General features: G+C 42.7%; 1 protein-coding gene and 1 long non-coding RNA gene across 2 annotated transcripts in view; both read left to right on the top strand.

Moving 5' to 3' along the window:
- Positions 1–23,049, top strand: part of DSCAM (Down syndrome cell adhesion molecule) — a 909,566-nt gene that overhangs the window by 224,455 nt on the left and 662,062 nt on the right. The window lies entirely within an intron of this gene.
- Positions 22,900–23,049, top strand: part of LOC105542581 — a 12,601-nt gene continuing 12,451 nt past the window's right edge. The window contains exon 1 of the long non-coding RNA XR_001006498.1: positions 22,900–23,008. This is a non-coding gene — a long non-coding RNA (uncharacterized LOC105542581). The remainder of the gene's footprint in view (positions 23,009–23,049) is intronic.

The following is a 23,049-nucleotide window of genomic DNA, read 5'->3' as shown; positions in this document are numbered from 1 at the left end:
TTAAAAAGCTAAAGCTAACAGTTTTTTATGTGTGTAGTGGGTATGAGGTTTGTTTGGTTTTTTGTTTTTGTTTTTGTTTTTGTTTTTGAGATGGGGTCTCACTCTGTCACCCAGGTTGGAGAGCAGTGGCATGGTCTCGGCTCACTGCAACCTCCACCTCCCAGGTTCAAGCGATTCTCCTGCCGCACCCTCCCAAGTAGCTGGAATTATAGGCGCCTGCCACCAGGCCTGGCTAATTTTTGTAGTTTTGGTAGAGATGGGGTTTCACCATGTTGCCCAGGCTGGTCTTGAACTCCTGACCTCATGATCTGCCCGCCTCGGCCTCCCAGAGTGCTGGGATTACAGGCATGAGCCACTGCACCCAGTCAGGTATGAGTTTTAATCCACAAAGATGGCATGGTTAGAATTACAATTTTATTTTTGTATAGCTCAACTTAATTTGTAGCATATACTGTGTGATGCCAGGTGGCAGAATCTTAATTTCATTTAATTCATGGTGATCACAGTCAATGCAGGGTCTTCTCCACTCTGTGTCTGGGCACCTTCCTCTGTGTTCAGGAGTCTAACCTGGGGAACGATCTCAGCAGACCAAGTAGAGAGGGTATGGCCTTCTTTCCATCGCAGATACCAATTCACAGCCAGCATGTGCATCTACCAAGTTTCTATCATTGAGTCAGATTGCCTCTGACCTCTTGTGGTCTTAATTATTAATATGAAGCCTCTCCACAAAAGGCTCTTTCAACAACGTCTGTGGCCTTATGAGACACCCTGAAAATGCCTGGCTGTGGACCACACCTCTCCAGAGTTGGAGGAACTGTCTGAGGCTGTTGTAGGACCGTCTACCTGGACACATCGAAGCAGCGGTCTTTTTCTACTGCTCCAAGACCATGTTGTTAACAGGAACCCATGTGGAAATGTTGGACTATGTTGGGGTTTCCTGAGACCAGCTCTTGGGTTGATGATTTGCTGGAGGGACTCACAGAACTCTGAAAAGCTATCGTTGTTAAGGTTATAGTTTATGACAGTGAAAGGAGACAGGTTAAAATCAGCAAAGGAAAGAAGTGCATAGGAAGGAGCCCAGGAGAGACCAGGCACAGGCTTCCAGTTGTCTTCCTGGAGATTTATAGGGACAGGGCTTAACTCTCCCAGTGAGAAGCTGTGACAACACATACAGAGTATCGTCAACCAGGGAGCTCATGCAAGCCTTGATGTCCAGGGTTTTCATTAGGGTTAGTCACATAGAGTGCTCAGATGACTTACCTTAACTCTTGAGTCTCCAACCCGCTCCTCCAGGGGTTGAACTGACACAGCGTGGCCCAGAGTCCCAGAAGAATAAAAACAGACACTCGTCATAATCCAATTGTTGGCATAAACAATCTTGCCTGGCCCCAAGCCTCAGGTCTGCAATGACACTTTTATCAGGCTGGAAATTTCAAGGGCTTAGAGGTTACCTCCTAGGAGTCAAAGACAAGTTCTTTCTTTAGAATGTGTAGGATTTGGACCCCCTAAGCCTGCTGGATTAACCCTTTTCTGCACACAGGCCTAGATTCCCTGGGCTCTCAGCTAAGCCTAAAGTCATGTGTGGTTTCCACTGTGTCTCCTCCCATTGGATGTGCCTCCTGTGGACAGGTCCTTGACTCAGGGCTTCTCTGCTGTTAGCCATGGGCTCATTATTCAGTCTGGGTGGAAAAAATTGGTTCTGGCTGATCACATAGCTTTTGGCATCTGTTGTTCATATCATCGACTAAATATCCCAATGAACACAGAGATTAGGCTTTTGAAGCTCAAAGCAGGATCCTTATAGCTAAAATTTTTTTTTTTTTAAATTTCCAACTTTAATTTTAACTTCAGGGGCACATGTGCAGGATGTGCAGGTTTGTTACATAGGTAAACATGTACCATGGTGGTTTGCTGCACCGATCATTCCATCACCCAGGTATTAAGCCCCGCATCCACCAGCTCTTCTTCCTGATCCTCTCCCTCCCTCCACCCCGACCCTTCAACAGGCCCCCAGTGTGTGTTGTTCCCCTCCATGTGTCCATGTGTACTCACCAGCTAAAAGTAACTTGGCTTTCTCATTCCTTTATAATATTTTACCTTTTCCCCTGAGAAAAGAATACTGCCAACTAAATGGGGAAGTATGGCCCTAAAGAACAGTGCTGAGGTCAGCAGGTGGGGCCAGCAGAAAAAAAAGGTGTGGGGCTGTCCTCTTTTGTGCTTGCCCCTTGTTAAGGAGGAAATCCTTTCCCAGAAGTCACCAACAGATTTTAAAAAATGCCTTTATCTCATTGAAGTTGGGTCCCACTTAGACTAATTCCTGGCAAAAGAAACTGGTTCTGGTGTATTTGACTTAAAGCAAACATAATATATTCCCTAAAAACTGAGTATATATCCATCAGAACAAAACTAAGATATTTCTTGAGCAATCGATCAATGGTGTTGGCTATACTATGCATGTAAGAGATAAGACTCTGCAGCCTTGTTAAGCTGCGGTGCAAGTGAGTTTCCAAGAGGTCAGAGAGTGATAAAGTGGCAATAGCTATACTCCAGGGACTCCACGGCACTCTTTAGGTTGGGAGAAGCAAATGAGTTGCTTTCACAAGTGTCAATCAGAGAGATGGAAATTATTGATGGGATAATCGAGATGGGATATGAGCAGGTGTTCTGAATATATTCAGTTTACAAATGAGAATGAAGACTTCCCAATCCTTAGAGCAGTTCATAAAGGTATATCAAAGCCTGCAGGAAGCTAAGGAAGAATGTGCTAACTTTTGAACCATATAGATGGCTCATAAGAAATATAAATATTGAATAAATTGCTGCTGCTATTAGCTGCTGCCTTCGTAGTTGTGCTCAGCAATTTGCCTGAAGACCCTCAAGCCTTGAGGTCTTAAACGTTGTGATTCAAAACCCAAATCTAGCCAAGGCCATCCATGTGTTAGATGCTTCTCTGCCCCGGGAGACAGGGCCTGGAGTTGGTCTGTGTGCTTGGAGCTCAGGAGACAATGACCTGACCTGCAGATGTTCAGCTGTGCCCCTGCAAAGCTGCCTCAGAATCCTAGCCATGATGTTTCAGGCCAGATCTCAACTTTTCCTCAGATCATGGGTTATGCTCCAGATTTTGAACTGGACAGCTGGACAACCTTTAGGAACCCTCCCCTGAAACTGGGAAAACTCCTAAACCAAGCTCCTGCCTGACCTACTCTCCAGGCACCACCCTTCCCCACTTCTTTTTGTGTGTGTTTGTGATGGAGTCTTGCTCTGTTGCCCAGGCTTGAGTGCAGTGGCGGGATCTCGTATCACTGCAACCTCCGCCTCCCGGGTTCAAGCAAGTCTTCTGCCTCAGCCTCCTGAGTAGCTGGGACTAAAGGCGCACACCACCACGCCTGGCTAATTTTTTTTGTATTTTAGTAGAGACGGGGTTTCACCATATTGGCCAGGCTGGTCTCGAACTCCTGACCTCATGATCCGCCCGTCTTGGCCTCCCAAAGTGCTGAGATTACAGGCGTGAGCCCAGCCTCCCCACTTCTTTATTAATGAAGACAGATGTTCTGGCTCAAGAGAGAAAGGGAAAACTCCTCCTCCTTCTGCTTTTCTGTTCTATCTGGGCTCTGAAAGAACTGGATGACACCAGCCCACGTTGCTGAAGACAATCTTCTTTACTCGGTTTACTGATTCAAATGTTAATCTCTTCTGAAAACACTTTCACAGACACACCCAGAAATAATGTTTAACCAGTTATCTGGGCATCTCTTAATCCAGTCAAGATGACACATAAAATTAACCCATCACAATGTCATTGATGAAAATTGCCTAAATACCTCCATCCTTGTCAAATTGATAACTATCTTGTCTAACCACTTAGTTAATGATAAGTGGAAATGTTGCCTCTAGTGTCATGCAAAATGTGACAGGTAGTAAATGCTTAGAGATGCTTAGATGAAATAAAGCGTTCTCCAAATGAAGAGGTTTTTGTTTTGGGCATTTGACCTTGGGAAGCAGTTCAATTAAAAAAAGAAAAAAAAAAAAAAAAAAGCAAAACAAACAAACAAAAAGTCCCCGTCAGTGATTTTGTAGCACCTGGTAAAATTGCATGTCATTGCTCACTTCTCCCCTGCTCCTCCACCCCTGCAATAAGCTTTGTTGTCTGGTTATATAGTCTCATGACCTCCTCTGTGCTGCTCATCTCACCGAGAGCGTGGAGCACCCTGGAAGTGGGACTCAAGGCCACTAACCTTCTGCAATCTCCAGGTCTGTACCTGAAGCAAACTCTACTCTCTCTTTCTCTTCAAGTTTCCTTGCAGAAGGCACTGCTGACAGAATAGGTGAGACAAAGTGTAGTGCAAAGAGGAGCTGGTGCCATCCAATCCAGAGAGACAACTACCTGTCCTGCAGTGCCCTGGGTTTACTGGCACAGCTGGGCTCAACTGAACCTTTCCTGCACAACGTCTCTATTTTGTGACCTCACTGTGGCACACTCACCTCTCAAAGTGCTTCTAAGACCTCCCCTAATGTGAACTATCTTGGCACGTGTTTTTCCTTTTTCCACCCCTGCATATTATTGATTGTGTGTCACTGTTCTCATTGCCAGGGCATTACATTGGGATTTCTTTGTCAGAGCACATAAAGTGACATATCCAGAATAGGTATGCAGCCAACATAAAACAATGTGGCATCATCTGTTGCTAAAATATATATATTTTAAATTCTTCTTTAGTAGTTGGTAAGCAGAAATAGTCTAGTCCTTGAGACCATACATTATCTAACTGTGTTGGCCCATGGAGGCTGTGGTGGTGGTGTAGTCTTGGAAGTGGGGCTGTCTTGGAGGTGGACAGAAGTGGAGGTCCCAGGTGGGATATGTACAATGCCTCCTACTGCTATGGAGTGGGCCGGAGGTGGCAGGGACAACCCAACAGAGTGGGGGGCTGAGGGTAGCCATCGGGAATGGGGGTTGGGGCCAAGACAATATTCTTTTAAGTTCAACCTTGCTGCAAAGTGCTGGCTTCTGGGTGATGCCCAGCCCAGACATCCTCTTTTGTAACCAGATGCAGTGGGCTGTCCCAATGACCATTAGCTTAATAGGAGGTTAGTAAAGTGTGTGAGACTAAATCACAGTGACAAAGGATTTTTCTCAGCCACTTTGCCAACCAGAGACCTCCATGGCTGGTGATATCCCCTTGCCTGGGCCTCGCTCATTCCTGGGCCTGCCCCTGGAGGCACCCCCACCCACTGAGCTTGCTGTCCTATAGCTTGTACCCACGTTTGGTGGTTCCCGAACTCTTCTCCCATGTCCAAGAAGAATGAGGATACACTGACAATTTGAAGGGTGAGGATAGGCAGAGAAGAATTGTATTGAGTGATGGAACAGCTATCAGTGAAGAGGGGACATGGGGTGGTCCCCTAGCCCCTCAGTCGGGTGATTTATCTCCCGATGTGGCTGGGTCTGGGGCTTTTTATGGACTTGGAATGGAGAGTGTGTGCTGATTGGTTTATGAGTGTGCAAAAAAGGTTAAAATGAAGACACCTCTCAAAGGTAGGCACAACAGTGTAGAAAACTAATTAGGAAAGGGAAGGTATATGTAAAACAGGTGAAGGGTGGAGATCAGTCAGAGAAAAGTGCATCAAAATGGAAAGACAGGTTCTCAATCCAGTCTGTGGGTGTACCCAGGACTTGTAGCTAGGCTTTAAACTGTCTTCAGCTTGAAGGTTGGGTTTCACCGGGAACTCTCCACTGTCTGCCTAGGGATTTGTCTGTCTCCTGCCACTATCAACAGCTCAGCCTGGGACTTCAGCCTGGAACATCTGCTCAAACGAGGGATCACCCTGGCAATTCCTAAAATCAGAAGTGTAGGGACAATTGGATAAACAGTTGATGCTATAGCTTCAGAAACTTGCTGAGCAGTGTATGTGTGTGTGTGTGTGTGTGTGTGTGCAGGGATATGTATGAAATTAACAGAACATTTTTAATTACTAATTTATGTATTTGTGCAGGTTGTTGAATTATTTTAGTATCACCCCGGGAATACGTGCAGCACAGCAGTTATTGAATCTTTTCAGTTACTGAATCGTTTATTCTTTTTCAAAATGCTGCAAGTATGTGAACTACAACTGCTTTCTTTCTCTATTTATTTGTTTTCTTGTCACTTGGTGCATGTGCTGTTGCATGCACCAAGTTAATTCATTTTATCTCCCTAATGAATGTGAATATCTCTCCCTCCCCCTGTGCAGCACATCATTGCCCACTCAGCGTCACTGTTTGGCACATTCAATGTGGAAGACACATGGGTGAGTCATTCTCAGCATCTGGACATTTAGAGACAGCTGGATGCTGTTGGGTGTCTTATTTTTCCTGCAGATGTGAGGCGTTATATAAAGCAGCCACGTTTGTATTAATATTGAAAGGTCCTAGGGTTTCTGCATTATGAAGTGAAAAATAGCCATCAGCTACTATTATCTGATGAGTTTTGAAGGTATGTAGTTCTAGAAGGAATATTTTGAATGGACATAATTTCTCAAATAATACATAGTTTTTATCCTAACCATACCAAAGACTTTGTCTTATAACTGTGGTAGCACTATTAAATTTTTGTCTATCCCTAGATATTTTGCTATTTTAGACAAGAGAACCTGACTTTGGACTATGGTTTCTGTAATGGAATTTCTGAGTGGTCCATTATTTTAGAATCATAAAAACTTGCATAAAATTAGCCATAATCCATCAAATCTTACATTATATTCTTAATCTGGGATTGATGTTTAATCAGATTTTTTACTGTTTTGTAACATTTAATAGGCTATTTATAATTATTTTCTCAACCATATCTGATGGAAAAATATATTACAGAAGAGTTTTAAACGTTCCAGAAGTAAAGATATAAATATCGAAACAGTGCTCACCCACACAGGAACTAAGGCAAAGATTGTTGCTGTTATAATTTAGGAGCAAATTGACTGGTCTTTGTAAGCTATGATTAGCATAGACATCCTTATAACAGCACGCGGTGAATGCCAGTCTTCTGAACTTTAACAGCTCCTCCAATTCAGCCATCAATAAAGTGATGATAATAGGACTGAAAAACTTGTTCTCACAATAATTTGCATAGCCCCATGCATATTTGTGGCTTGAACTTTTCCTCCTCCAAAATCCCAGAGCAAAATTTAAACAACTTTGTATCTTTATGAAGTTATAAATTCTTGGCAAGAATGTATAGAATGATAGCAGAGAGCAAACCAAAACTTTGGAAGAGAATATTGATAGAAACCCTTGGAGACTGGACCGGAGCTATGTGTGCAAGTGGATGCAGTCATGCATGTGGGGCATGGAGGCTCTCAGCTCTGATGGGACCCGGGAGATGGTCCAGGGCCCCTAGAGGACCTGGAAGAGACAGGAAAGAAGAGTTGAGAGTGTTCCCTGGCAGCTGAGCAAGGCCAGTCAGCCTTACTGAAATTCAACTACACACCAACTTTCTACTTAATATGTTAATTTCGTGTTACATTTTCTGCTGCAGTCCTTTCTGCCAGCCACTCTGCTTTTACATACTTCATGTTGGAAGTTATTATTTCTGTTATCTCTAAATATTATATTTCATCCAAGAGAGAAAAGCTAGAATATTCCTAGAGAACGGAAACTAAGTTTGCAGGAAGTTCAGTGGGCAACATCATGGACTCCAGATTGATCAATGGCATGTTCTCTTTGCTAAAAAGAAATCAGCATTCATGATATCAGGTGAACGGCCACTTCTTTTTGTTTTAGACGGAGTCTCACTCTCTTGCCAGGCTGGAGTGCAGTGGCGAGCTCTTGGCTGACTGCAACCTCCATCTCCCAGGTTCAAGCCTCCTGCCTCAGCCCCCCGAGTAGCTGGGACCACAGGTGCCCACCACCACACCCAGCTAATTTTTGTATTTTTAGTAAAGACAGAGTTTCACCATGTTGGCCAGGATGGTCTCAATCTCTTGACCTTGTGATCACCCACCTTGGCCTCCCAAGGTGCTGGGATTACAGCCAAGAGCCACTTCTTTCAGTGATTTTCAGGATTAAGTTCTAGGCCTTATGTTCCACCTTGTGTCTTTCTTTGCAAACCTAGTTTCACGGCCTGTTCCCTTCATTGGCTCAAACTGCACGGTGGCACTTTATCTGCCCCCACCGCCTCCAAGAACGATATATTTTCATTTAATGCAGTTAATTTTATAGGCTGAAGGCTCTAGATTCTAATACTTGTGTTGTTTTTCACTCTGTACCTGTTATATTTTATGGAGGAAATATTTTTAATGTCCCAAGACAATTTAAATAATTTATTGTTTTGGAACATTCCCTGGACACAACAAAATACTTTTTGCTCAATTTTTCCATTTTTCTAAATTGAAATTAATTTAGAAGTGAATATGGTAAAATAATTGTATAATGTGGGTCTAAAAAACCACCTGATTTTTTAGACCCATGACCCAATACCATTAAAACACATCACAGTGTTTTGTGAGTTACTGGAGTATTTACCTCAGATAGATAATTGGATAGTGCATTTCTAATATAAAACATGAAGAAGGGCACCATGTATGCCTGCCTGATTGCTATGAGATTTAGGAATCTTCCTACATATTCTTCTCATACTACTGATAGATATAAGTCTTTAGCAAATAGTGAATGCCTTTTAAAAAAAACTGAATTAAAGCATCACATGATTCTACAAATATGGATCAGTTCCAAATTTCACTCCTTTATGCTAATTCAATTAGCAGCCTTCTACAATCCAGAATTTCATCTTTATGTATCATCATGTCTAATACAACATTTTTACTCTTGGTTCATGATTTACACTGCTCTTTATTGGAGACTTTCATTCAGTAACTACATTTCTGTGGTTTTGAATGCCTGTGTAGCACATTCAGTCATCAAAACCATGAGAAACAGGGCTGATTGTTATTTCTATGCTCAAGAACATTTTCTGTAATTGCTGTGGTTTTCAGGACATCAGACTACCACCACAGAAAGAAGGGAAATGAAATATTAGGGAGAAAGGATGCAAGGAGAGGGTACATTAATTATTCTTGAAAGAGCCCATTGTGCGCTTTCTAGGCTGTGCTAGGAAAGTGTCCTTGATTGACAGTCCCCAGTATGTGTATTCTGTGGCCAAAACCTGAAGCTGGAATAAAATAAAGCTTTTTTTTTTCTTGAATCTTTACTTGCAAAATTTGATAGAAGAGTATGAGTGCTTGGCTTTCGTTACTTGAAAACAATTTTTAAAATTTGGCAACTGTATTTTAAAACTGTGTTTTAAAAAGAACGACTATATGTCTCCTCAGATTTTAAGGATGGAAGGTTTTGACTGTGAGTTGTCTAGGTTCTTGGTGCATTGAGCAAAGAACTGAACAAAATCCACAAACAATGCAACAAGAGAATGAAGCAATGAAAGTAGTAGCATAAGTCCAGATTTATTGAAGTGAAAGTACACTCCACAGAGTGGGAGCAGGCTCAAGCAAGCAGCTCAAGATCCCTGAATGCAATGTTCTTTAGGGTTTCTGTGAAGCTAAAAGAATTTGGTAACACCCCTAGGTGCCCTTTCGAGGCCTCCAGTTAGTCACCCTCTATGAAAGATTGGCCCACAACCAATCAGAGGCTGAAGTGAAGACTTGGCCCATAGTGGACCAGAGGCTGAGGTGGAAACTTCTGTCTTGTCATCACGGGAGTGAGGATGTGGCCTGAGTGCTGTCTAATCTTTCCTAGAACTGGCTGAACCTGCTATTTTCTTGCTTATGCCTTAACCCTTGGTTACCCTAAACACTATTCTCCTGCCTCACCATTGGTTAGCTATCCATTTTCTATTTTCATTTACTCTGATTAGGGTCCCAACTACAGATAAACCACTTGACTCACCAAACACTGCTTGCTGAAGTGAGAAACATCATAAAGTTATCTGAGTTTGGCTTTGTACTCTTTTATTTGAAAAAGCTTGTTCACCCATCAACCCATCCATTCAGAAAGCATTTATTAAGCACCTGCTGTGTTCTGGCTCTGCTCACTCTGCCAAGCTGTGAAATCAGTGTTTCTCTAGGCAGAGTTCTGAAGTCACCTACATTCTGAATCCCAGTCTTGGACCAACTGAATTAGAATGTCTGGGCTGAGGCTTGGGAAGTTGGAAGTTTAACAAGGTGTACCATGATTTTTATGCGTGGTGAGCCTACTGGTCTCAGTTGAGCAAATGTGGATGGAATGGAGTATGGATTAGTCTGCTCATGCTGCCATAACAAAATACCACAGATTGGGTGACAAAAACAACATAAATGTATTTTCACACATTCTGGAGCCTGGAAGTCCAAGACTAAGTGTTGGCATGTTTGGCTTCTCCAAGGCTTGCAGATAGCTGCGTACTCATTGTGTGCTCACTTGGTGTTTCCTCTGTGCACACATCCCTGGTATCTCTCTGTGTGACCAACCTTCTTATAAGGACACCAGACATTGGATTAGGGCTCACTTGAACAGCCTCATTCTAACTTGAAGACTCTGTCTTCAAATCTGACTCTGCTGAGACTGAGGGCTTCCATATATGAATTTTGTTGGTGAGACACCGTTCATCCAACAGCAAAGCAGAAGCGTCTACTCTTGGCTGACACACCAAATTAGTTGAACCTCTGCCATCCCAAGCCAGGACTTTGTAGTCCACTCTGAAATGCTGGTGGGTGTCCTGTGGAGGTAGTTTCTCCCCTGAGAGCTTCTCAGTGCATAGTTAATGCTCTGAAGTCCTCCTGAGCAGCTTGTGAAACTGAATTTAAACCAGGGTTTTCTACAATAATTTGACCATGATCCTCTGATGTTTGCAAAATTCCTATTCTCAAACAGGTTGCTCACTTGTAAAATATATTGCTTCTCCAAGCTAGAGAAAATAAAACAAGGAGAAGTCAGGCCCCTTACTGAAGGCCACCCAAGTGTGACTTAGAGCTGAGATATTAATCTCTCTTACTCAGTTCAAGACAGTAGGAAAAACATTGTGTATTTACAGGCAGTAGCCATCAGGCAGATCTTATTCCTATAGATCTGAGCTGCAATTTGAAATTTTATCATATTACTCTCTACAGTTTCTTCATCTACCCACCCTGCCACTCGTCCTTCTACTAGAAGACGTTTTTATTTTACTCCAGAGACTGCACCAGGTGCCAAGAGCCTGAAACACACAGCAGCCCCAGCCTCTGCATCCCAGAGCCGTGAGTCCAGGCTCCATGCTCTTATCAAAGCAAATACAGATCCCATCACTGGGTCTCCTGGGAGGCCCTCTGCCCTGGTGATTCTCATTCTCATCACACATCAGAATCACAGGAGACTGTAATATTTGAGAGGCCAAGGCAAGCCAATTGCTTGAACCTAGGAGTTCGAGACCAGCCTGGGCAATATGGCGGAACCCCAACTCTACTTTAAAAAAAATAAAAATTAGCTGGGCGTGGTGGCAAGCACCTGTGGTCCCAGCTACCTGGGAGGCTAAGGTGGGAGGATGGCTTGAGCCTGGGAGGTAAAGGTTGCAGTGAGTTGAAATCACACCACTGCACTCAAGTCTGGGTGACAGAGCAAGACCTTGTCTCAAAAATAAAATAATTTTAAAAAATGAAAATAGAATTACAGGAGAGCTTGTGAAGAGGCAGATCCCTGGGCTTCATTCCTCACCTCTGGAACCGAAAACTCCTGTGAGTGGGGGCAGAAAGATTTCTCTTTTTGGAAGCACTCCAGGTGATTCTGAGGCAGGTAGACTGGCAGCTGGAGTTCTAAACCGTGGCTCTTTCCAGTGTAATTTCTCGCTGCTTCTAATGGGTGCTTTTAACTATGACCTGGGTCAGCTGCTCCCTCCTGGTTGCGCTGGATATGACCCTCCTGTTCCAGCCATGTCACCCTGCTATGCTCTCCTCTTCCAGTGTTTCTTCATTCTTTAGACTAGCACCTGCCCTTCTTCATCAAGGAAGCCTACATCATGAGGAACACCAATACTGAAGTCTTCATCTCTGTATTCCTTCAGGGCTGTGGAGTCCAACAGTCAGGGTCCAGCTGTGCCAGTACAAGATGTATCACCCTGTACAAATATTTCCCCTCTCTGAGCCTTGATTTTCCCATCCCAAACCCACAACAGGAATACATGAGTGTAACCTTTCTTTTTTTTGAGACGGAGTCTCGCTCTGTCACCCAGGCAGGAGTGCAATGGTGCGATCTCGGCTCACTGCAACCTCTGCCTCCCGGGTTCAAATGATTCTTCTGCCTTGGTCTCCCGAGTAGCTGGGATTACAGATACTGGCAACCATGCCCAGCTAATTTTTGTATTTTTAATAGAGACGGGGTTTAACCATATTGGCCAGGGTTGTCTTGAACTCCTGACCTCGTGATTCACCAGCCTCAGCCTCCTAATAGTGCTGGGATTACAGGCGTGATGAGTGTAATCCTTAAAATACATATTAACTTGGCTTTTATCAGTGTGTTGTAAGGCTCTCCATGTCAGAGTAAATAAATCCACCAAATAGGAGTCAAATAAATTCTTATCTGAAAATCCAAGCCTTAAGATTAGCATATTCTAGAACTTCTCTTTTAGATATTTTCAATCGCGTTGAATCTCTTGTGTTACATATTTAAGAGAAGGAGAAAAGACGGCTTCTTTTGAAAGCCAGTTACCAAAAGAAAGAACTGGAACCAGCAAAGGCAAATTGGTTAGTTTTCACTGAAGTAACTGCTTGACTTAAATGTGATCTGGCAAATGGGCATGACTACAAGAAACAAAAGGCTTCTTTTGAGCTTCTAGAGAAAGATAAAGCACCCTGAATACTTAATCAAGATACCTTTTTCTACGATTAGTGGAGGCCGGCTCATGTCTGTTTTCTGTCTCCCTTTTCCTTGTCTAAGACATGTGTAGCTGCTGCCGTGATGTAAATTTAAACGTCCGTCATGCAGACCACACCCATGGGGCCACCAGCATTCTAGAGCGGCTTGCTCTGTGCATCTCATCCACACTGCCATGCACTCTGTTTATGTCATTAGAAAAACCCTTGCATATTTACTAAAGGCAAGAGGCAAAATAAACTCTGAGTTACATATGTAAAATTTCATGCAGCATCATTCTCCTATGTATCACTAGGTTTGGGTATTTTACATGATGATAGAGTCTCTTTTTACACAAACAGTAGGGCTCCTACGCAGTTGTTCTCTTTCAAAATGAACACAATAGACTAGATAATACTGTCTGTTTATATTTCTTTCTGAAAGTAGGAATGCTTTCCTAAATTGCTTTCACGTACTGTGTAAAACATTGTAGAAGTTCTGAGGCTTCTCTGACATCTCATTCTCCCCTGGTGCGTGTGTGCGTGCGTGTGTTGTGTATGTGTGTGGTGTTTTTGTGTGTGTGGAGTGTGAGTGTGGCAGAGAGGAAAGGGGAGCTATTTGATTCTGTAGTTCCTTTTCTGCCTTCTTCCTTTCTCTGTAAACGTTGGATATTTATCCAAATTACTAACGACAGATTGAGCCCTATGCAGATGAAATGTGTCTGTGACAGCTTCCACTATCCATATCTCTTGGGCCTGTTTTCCTGCGCTCCCAGAGCCTTCACTAGCATTCCAGAATCTCCATCCCCATCTCTCACTTATACACACATCAGTCATCAGTTATCCATTAGCTAAGCTGCCTTTCTTAATAGCTTTACACTGTTTGCTGTCTCTGGAACATTTTTAGTTAAAATTTTATAATGCAGTTGCACACAAATGAAGACACAGATGGCTGCATCCTCCATCTCTTCCCCTCGTTTACAAGAAGCTGCGGATCGGGGGGTGGTGTCGGGGTTACCCACGTGGTAAGGGCAGAGACAAGAGGGGACCCCAGTTTTCCATGCTGCACATGGTCATTGCTGGGGACTGAGGTTTGCACATCACTCTGCCCTGTTCTGCCTCCACTGAGGAGAAAGTCAGGGATGGAGCAAGCTGCAGCATCTTCGGAAAAAGAAAAGGTGGCCTTGTCTCCAGCTCTCCCCTCAAGTCCCACCTTCCCATAGTTTTCTGCCACTTCTCGACTTTCCTCTCTGCAGCTGCTTTGAGATGGATGTTTTCCAGCTGCACACTTGCCCCTGCTTTGCATCCTCATTCTGGTAGAAGCACAATCTAAAGCTCATTAAGGGAATGAATCAATTCTGTGCATCGCGCTAGCTCAGCAGATCACCACACAGGCAGTGCTATTAGCAAGTCGGTGCTTAACACATGGCACTTCCATGAATCAATATGGAGCCCGTGTAGAACAAGGCATGTTTTTTTTCCTCGTCCCATTAAGAAAAACTGATGCCAAAAACAACTCATATATTTGCAAGTATGACTTCTATGAAAGGAAAAAGCATTTTTGTTTGCGAAATCATGCTTCAATGCAGGACAGTTGTGAACTGTGATGGCTTTTATTTCTCTTGGGGCTGTAACTTTAAGGGTTTAGAATTTGGAACCACAGCCTAGCTAATCATGACACACATATACACATACACATACTCACACATGCACATACACACAAACACACACACACACAAAGTGTCAGGAAGAATCATATAAATCACACATCATTTTACACATGAGGGCTCACTCTAAAATAGATACCACTTTTAATATTAACTAAAACCTGTGCTCATTGTCTCATCATTCTATATGTACTGATTTGTCATTCACGTTTCTTTCAAAATCATTCAGATTTCTAGCCCACAGCAATTAAATATTAATAGTACTATCTACAAACATGATTGCACAAAATCCAAGTCTATTTTTCCCACTGGTGTTAACAAGACTGCTCACACTTTGTCAGGAACTAAAATTAAGTGTCACATGATCTTAAAACTAATGTCACATACTAAAAAGCTTCCGAGGGAAGTTGTAGAAAGAACTCTCGACACCATTGTTCTACTGGACAACGTACATAAAATTATTTTACAGTGATGGGAGAGAAATAGGCTCCTAGTCCTAAAAGCTGCGAAGACAGTAGCAGTGCCGTGGTTTGGCATGATTCTTCTGTGGATCCCAGGGGCGGGTGGATTTCTGCTGTACGTTATCACCAGACACAAAATGGACTAAAATGGACAAGTGTGAGGGACACAGAGGCTGCTGTAAAAAAAAAAAATGCAGGATATTTATGGGTCTGTGATGACCCAAATAATGAGCAAACATGGGAATCCCCCGCTGAAAAGCTGTCACAGAACTGAAGCCTGTCTGGAAATATCTTGAGAATGCTGATATCATTTTAATAGGATCTAAAATGAGAATTCTATCAATATAAAATGGGGAGAAGGGCCTCCTTCTATTTTTAAAAAATACCCAACATTCATGTTTTTCATATTTTTCTAGCCTATAATTACTCTTAATCAAAGCACAACAAATAGTAAACAGTAAAAATGAAATAAATGTGGTGACAGTTTGCCAATAACGAGGAGAAAATGTCCCATCTGTCTAGCCGCGAGTAAAATGGGTGTAATTACTGCTCATTTTTCTCGTAATTGCTGAGTTATTAGTTTAAAGCTTACACACAACTGGTGAACAGTGAGTACTACCCATTCCGTAATTACAGCCCCAGCCTCGCCGTGCTTGAAATCAGGGAATGCAAGAGCCGAGGAAACGATCTGAATTAACCCTGACTGCTTGCAAAGAATTGTGACTGTCTATTTAATTTGAATTTTATAAACTCTGAGTTCCTTTGCTATCCAAATGTTAAACCAGAATGTTTGTAACTCCAGCTTGAATTATAATTTGTTTTTAAGCTATAGTCTTGCATCTGCTTCTAATGGTGAACACATAGGTTCATTTTTGATAGAAATAATCCATGCAGACCACCACCCTTTGCATTGTATTTGTTCAAGTTATGCGTGGTCCATTGATATGCAGGGGTCTGTTAATGTTAACATCTCACTATCAGGGAAATTGCATTTGAAAGTTCAGGATTACACCTGGGTAGTCAACACCTGACATACACAGCAGGGCAAATATAGAAAAAAAGAATCTCCCTTGATTGCTTGTTTATTACATATCAAAGATTAAGGCAACTAGAGCTGTGATTTATTTCTCCTTCCTTCCAGTATGCTGTTTTATCTCTGGGACTCACCGAAGAAAGACTAAGTTCTATAATGTTCTCACCAGGAAAATAAAGACTATAGCTACTTTTGCTGATATCACTTTAATAGGATCTAAAATGAGAATTCTATCAATATAAAACAGGAGCCAGGCGTGGTTACTCATGCCTGTAATCCAGCACTTTGGGAGGTCGAGGTGGGTGGATCACCTGAGGTCAGGGATTTGAGACCTGCCTGACCAACATGGTGAAACCCTGTCTGTAAGGGGTTTTTTGTAAAAATACAAAAATTAGCCAGGCGTGGTGGTGCGCACCTACTTGAGAGGCTGAGACAGGAGAATTGCTGGAACCTGGGACGCAAAGGTTGCAGTGAGCCAAGATCATGCCATTGCACTCCAGCCTGGGTGACAGAGTGAGACTCTGTCTCCAAAAAAGAAAAAGAAAAAAAAAATCTATATCTGTATGTATGTATGAATGAAAAGGGCCTCCTTGTATTTTTGAAAAGTACCCAACCTTTATGTTTTTCATATTTTCACATTCTAGCAAGAGTAGATTTTCTGGGTTACTTCTCTTTGGAGTCCTGTCTTTGGTCTATACACGGAACTGTAACTCACCACAGACAGAGAAAGGGCTGAGATGACAAAGCTGGGCTTCATTCTGTGTGGCTCCCTGGGTTCTCAGCCATTCCTAATGAACTTTTGATTTGCTGCCTGTCTCTGATCTGGGAACCCTGATGACAGGTACATTTATTTTGAGGGGTGTATCCTCAAGCTATGGAGTGGTTGTTGAATGAAATGTTGTGAAACAAAAGTCATGAGACCCTGTCCAAAATACTCAGACTAGCGTGGTATTTTTTTTTTTTCCTAGCAAGTTATGTCATTTAAGTTACAGATATAGAAGTGGAGACAATGAAAATATAGCATAGTATATTCATTTCCTTCCTCTGAGCCCCAGTGATGCCAAGGCATATTTTTCTGTGTTAGAGGGACTACCCTGGAAAAAGGAATGGTTACAGTAAAATTTGGTATGGAATATTCACTGATATGAATCTCACACTTTCAGAAAAAGAGGAGATGAGGAAGGGCCTTAGTGATTATTAAATATAACCTAAGAATCAAAGTTATTTCCATTCCTCGCTGCAGAAGCAGTGAACCACCCCCTTCCTTCCTCCCTCTCTCTCTCTTTTTTTTTTTTTTTTCTCTCTCTCTCTAATATTTAACCTCTTGGTTGAGATAAGCTGGTGAAAATTGTGGAAATGTATTTTAAAAATCTTTATTCTAAGCCCCCGAGAACCACCGTATCCCAGATTCCTTTGAGCTCCGCATAAATGTCTTTGCTTCACGAACTACGTGCATATTATGCATAATCCTTTGGTTGTGCACGCCAGCTGGGCAGCAGAGATAGGCAGTGCTGGGGGCTTGCAGCTTTAAAACTGTGCCCAGGCCTCACTCAGAAGTAGGAAAATGAAATGAGCATTTGCATAATCTATCTCAAGTTACCCAGGTTTCTTTCAATCTTCTTATCACGTTTTAAAAAAATCTATTAAGCGAATATTAGAACAAAATGCATTTTTCTCTTCAGAGAATTCATTTTGCCTGCGTCTTTGGGTCCTATAGGGCTTTTCATTTGTTTTAGTTTTTTTAAATGCCTTAAGACTTTTTTTAAGGAGTTTACTTTGTTCCTACTCTTCTCTATTTGAGTCAGCAGCACATATTTAGATCAATTCTTTTGACTTGGAAGTGCAATTCTGAGCGATTATAAAATTTTTATCTGAAAAGGCCCTAAATGAATTGAAGTTGTGAAAATTGTGATAATTTATTTCCTGGAATTGAAATACAGAGAGAAACTAAAATACACATTACATTTTAATTCAGTGTTAATTTCTCCCATTTGCTTATAAAAGAAAACATGGTGCAGATCTTGTGTACTTGAAATAACTGTCCACACTTTCTCAATCCACAGTCACGAATCAGACACACACACACACGCACACACACCTGCCCACGCACACACCAGCATATACTGCTAAAGTAACAAGCCTTCTCTCCAGGCCTGTGCTGCCGAGGCTGGCTGGCCAGACTGCCTGCCTCCCTGTCTCTTTCTTTCTTAACTAGATTATTTTCATTAACTCTACTTTCTAAATCTTTCTTTACCTCTGTAGCAATTTGCAGCTGCATCATGTACTGACACATGTTTCCTGAAGTTCCCCAGCAGGCACTGAGTTTTGAAATCCAGTAGTTTCCAGTGTCTGGCCCGCACACCAGTATTTGATCCTGCTGTCCTGTCCTTTTCCTTCCTCCTGACTTCCCTCCCTCCAGGCTCTGTTCTGTGTCTCTTCCCTTTCTCTTCTTTATTTTCCCCTTTCTCTCCCCTTGATGGGATCTCCCTTCTTTCTTTTTGCTTGTCTGCCCCCTCTCTGTGTCCCTTCTTCCTTGAATGGTGACCTCTCTACAGACTGTTCCCAGCTGCTGTCGTTCTTTGATTCAACACTGAAGTACTAAGAGTTCATCTGTGCCTGGTGCTTATTCCAGGGGCTGGAAGACAACAGAAAATTTTAAAAAGACAAAATTCCTATCTTGGTGAAACTTATATTGCAGTGGGAGCAGGCAGACAACTACTAAAATAAACATGTAACATGCTATGTTTGATGAAAAGTGTTGTAGAGAAAAATAACTCAAGGGAGGGTGATAGAAAGTTGAGGCCGTTTAATGCTTTAAACAGGATGGTTGGTGAAGGTCTCTGAGAGGTGGACCTGGGTGCAAAGACACCCTTTCTTCTCACTCAGTTATTACCGAAACAGAGAAATCACCACATGCCCGTGCTGAAGACGATGCTGTAGATACACGGGCTTCAAATGCGTACATTGAAGTTCACACATTTCTTTAACCTGGGATGTCCCAAATATTTCTTTTTAGATTTGTACATATTTTGTTTTACTGATAGCTTATTTGATACATTAAGATACTATTCCAGAGAACAGGAATTTCTAGGGCGTATTGGGAAGGAAGAGTATGGCCATCCTATTGCATCTGAGCTGTGGGTCCCCATGCTGTCAGTGAGATGTGAAGAGATGAGGGAGAAGGATAAATGTTTGGAGGGAGGGTGTTGTAGGCAAACAGAACCGTAAGTGCACAAGTGGAAGCATAGTACCACTGCAGGCTGCTAGAAGTCATGGTAGTGAAGACCTGAGCGGGGAAACACGGTTCCATCACAAAGTCCCTCTGTGTGCAGGTACAGGCTGATGCCAGCTCTATGCCTACTGCCAACCACTGCCACCAACAGTCGTGGACAGAACAAGAGGAACAAAAGCCACAGAGCTGGTCTGAATCTCATTCCTCAAACATCTTTCCTCTTATTGTTTTCAAACTTTCTGCGTTTTGAAAGTTCTGAAATGTAACTCTTGTGCTTTCACTCCTCCCTTAACCATTCATCAAATCATCTTTCAATAGAGATACTTAAGTTTTGTGTCTTTGAGATTCCTTTATTTTGGGATATAAAGAAGCATATCCTACTGTACTTAGGAATAAATAGCTGCTAGGCTTTCTTTTTCTTTCTATTTATTAGGCTATGTTCCTGGGTCGAGAATAAGAAATAGTAAATCCTTTGTGTCCTCCCTCTGGGAGAAGAAAGACCACCTTATACAGCAACAACACGTGGTCTCTGTGGGGCCCATCATTCCCTGGGAGGCTTCCCAATCTAATAGGAGACTCCCTCCCTTTGGGAAAAGACAGCCTTGTGTTTTCTGTGTATGGTTCATTCCAAGTTACGCACATCCAAGCATCTTACACCATTGAACACGCTCCCACAATTCACTGCAGGCATTTGTGTTTTGGCTCCATGCATCCCCATCAAATGGTTCTTAGCCTACAGTCCTGACGGAGGCCCATCTGACCTGCCATCTTATTCTCAATATCTAGCTAACCCCTCCTTTCTTCTCACTCAGTTATTGCCAAAGTAGAAAAATCGCCATGTGCATGTACCGTACGTGGCTGTAGATACACAGGCTTCAAATGAATACATTGAAGTTCACACATTTCTTTAATGTGGGATGTCCCAAATACTTCTTTTTAAATGTGTACATGCTTTGTTTTACTGATAGCTTATTTATTAAGATGCTGTTTACTGAGAGCAGCCATTTCTAGGACATATTGGGAATGAAGAGTATAGGCATCTTGTTTTATCTGAGCTGTGGGTCCCCACACTCGCAGAGAGATGTGAAAATGGGTCTTGCTGTGAGACCTTGTGAAGTCACCACCTTCCTCTCAGGACCACCGCCATTCGATTATACGGTATGTGCATTCCTTCACGTGACCACGTGCCAGATGCAATAGAAAAAGGCATTTCAGACTGCCACTGTCTGCTTCCAAAACCCAAGTATCGCATTGGTTGGAATTGATGAAAGTAACTGTCACCCAGCCTTTGTGTCCTTTGGTGATGTATTAAATAGGGAAAAACCACAGGCTGAGAAGACATCAGTAAACAACCTAAAGGGGGTTTTAGATAGCAAATCAATGTGGAACAATGGATGTAGAAAATTACCAGGAAATGGATAATTAAGTTCCTTCCATGCTCTTTTGCAAAATCTCTGAGAATAAAGTCCCTTAGGACAGATACAGAGGAAAAGTGATGCCAATGAAAACCTTAAGGAAATGATTGTGTGTTGGTGCTTAAAGTAATGGAGTATTTGTGGTATCATAGTGTGCAAATGGAACCCACAGCCTCTTGAAGGGATTCACGCGTGGCCACGTCCGTCTTTCCATTCCAGTGGCGCTGGACTTCCTGTGGATGCAGCACCGTTAAGTCTAGTGTTCTTTCTAAAAGCATCGCACAGGTGCTTTTCAATCAAGGTGGAATGAAAGCCACCGGCTTAGGAATGAAGAGTGAATGAAGACCTCTTGCATTTGCCAGCTCAGCAGTTTCAGTGCTGTCATATGATCTTGTTTTCCCAGTAAGCAAAATGTGTTATTTTATCCTGGGCTCAGTGTTGGATATACTGAAAACAATGATAATAACCAGCAGTTACTATGGAGCACATACTGTGTCCCAGGAACTGTTGCGCACTTTATATGTTTTACCTCCTTACTGAGTGTATACGTGTAAAACAGCTCTTTATTATGTGAACAGAACAACTCCCCAATGTATGTGATAGTTGGGTGTCTTTTAATACATTTGTGTGTGTGTGTGTATGTATGTGTGTGTATATATATGTGTGTGTGTGTGTATATATATATATATAAAACAACTGTCCTCTCACCCCCCCATCCAACTCAATTTCCTTTTATTCTTGTGAACAACTTTCTCTACCTCTTCATTTATTTACAGAATGACAAGTATTCATAAAGCCAGGTATAGGCAAATTCTATCAGTTGGCTACAATAACTGGATTCATCTTGGGGGTAGTTTTATTTATTACTTTGCCCTCCTATTTCTGACAGGCTCATGAACCCCTGAACACTGGGGTCAGCATAGGCATCAGCAGCCTTGGAAGCCAGCACAGCTCTTTGGAGGCCCCATGCCCAGGGCACTACCCTTGCAAACTCAGACCTGTAAAGGGATGCCCTCTTCAGCTGCGTGAACTAATGCTGTTCAAATGCACCTTCTCACAGAACCTGTGTAGTAGCGCCGGGAGGCGACTTTGTCAGAATTGTACCCACATTTTACTAGGAAAGTACCAAGATGCAGAGAGTGTGAAGAACTTGCCCATGGTGGCAAGGATAGTGTCAAAGCCATGGCCTCTGTCGCTATCACCCTTTATTTTTCCTTCTCCACTACAAGCCCAAGTCTCCTGATACGACTGGGAAGCCTCACGGGGAGTGGGGTACCCCACGGAGATCATGTGTGTTGCTGTATAACTTCCTAGTTTGGGACGAAGATAAAATTGATGACTTCTTTGGCCCTCCCAGTCCTGAATCATCCAGATTCATTTCAGTAAACATGGAGAACACCACCGAAATGTGCTGGAGTGAACGGAGTGATTGTCTGTTTCCATGACTGATTTCAGTGTCTTAACTCCTTCTCACCAGTTCCATGACTGTGGGGCGTGAGGGACAGGACAAAAGAGTAGACCCAGTACCAGGAAGTTATATTGGGTTGCAGGAGTGCTCTGAGTCAGCGGGAGGAAAATGGTGAATCACCCATGCAAGCCCAGAATCCCACCCAAAACCATGCCCATAAATCAGACACATTTTATTTTAAAGAAATAACAAAAGTGGTTGCATGAGGCAAGATGTGGGAGTGAAAGACCGGACCTGATGATGAAAGCTAGGGAAGGGAATGTGAGCTGGTAGAGCAGTTCGGCAGCTGGCTCAATTATCAAGCGGTGAGATTTGCTGGCAAGAGTCAAATAAGGAACAAGAAGACAAATGACATGGGACAGAGAGAGCTCCACTGTGGCCGAGCTGACCTGCAGATTGGTGGAGCAGAGGAGGGGAGCTGTTGAGTTGTGTGGAGGGGCCACGTATAAGATAATACGAAGTGACTTGGCCGAAATGTGTAAGCACAGAAGGTTCGACGCTGGCATACACATTTTCTGCTACATAACATGGTGTCCTTAATGGCCATAACTGCTGAAAAGCACAGAGAGAAAGTGGATGTTATCTAATTTGGAAAATGATAATACTTTTATTCTCCAGACTGACAACATAGATGTTCCAACCCCCAGGGTCTTCCTCCCCTTGGCGCCTTGACCTACGTTCTTCAAGCGGGGACTTTGTTTCATAGCCAACCTCTGAGCCCATTCTTTCTTCCCCCAACTCCCTCAAAAATCAAATTACATTGTAATGATCTGTCCACCTTTGGGTGACATTCTACCATGTTCATCTGAGACTCTCTCCAGCATTTTTGTTTGTGTCCAGGCTTCCAGGAAAGCTGATGGGGTCTAGATGCACTTTTTATATCCCCCCAATGACAAGTATAGTGAAGGCCAAATGCTCAGTGAACAGTAACTCTGTGCCTTATATCTAGGTGGGTGATGGATCAACACTGAACTTTTTTTTTTTTTTTTT

Source organism: Mandrillus leucophaeus, unplaced genomic scaffold (assembly GCF_000951045.1).
Source record: "Mandrillus leucophaeus isolate KB7577 unplaced genomic scaffold, Mleu.le_1.0 Scaffold262, whole genome shotgun sequence".
Taxonomy (NCBI): Eukaryota; Metazoa; Chordata; class Mammalia; order Primates; family Cercopithecidae; genus Mandrillus; species Mandrillus leucophaeus.
This window is presented reverse-complemented; position numbering and strand designations above follow the sequence as displayed.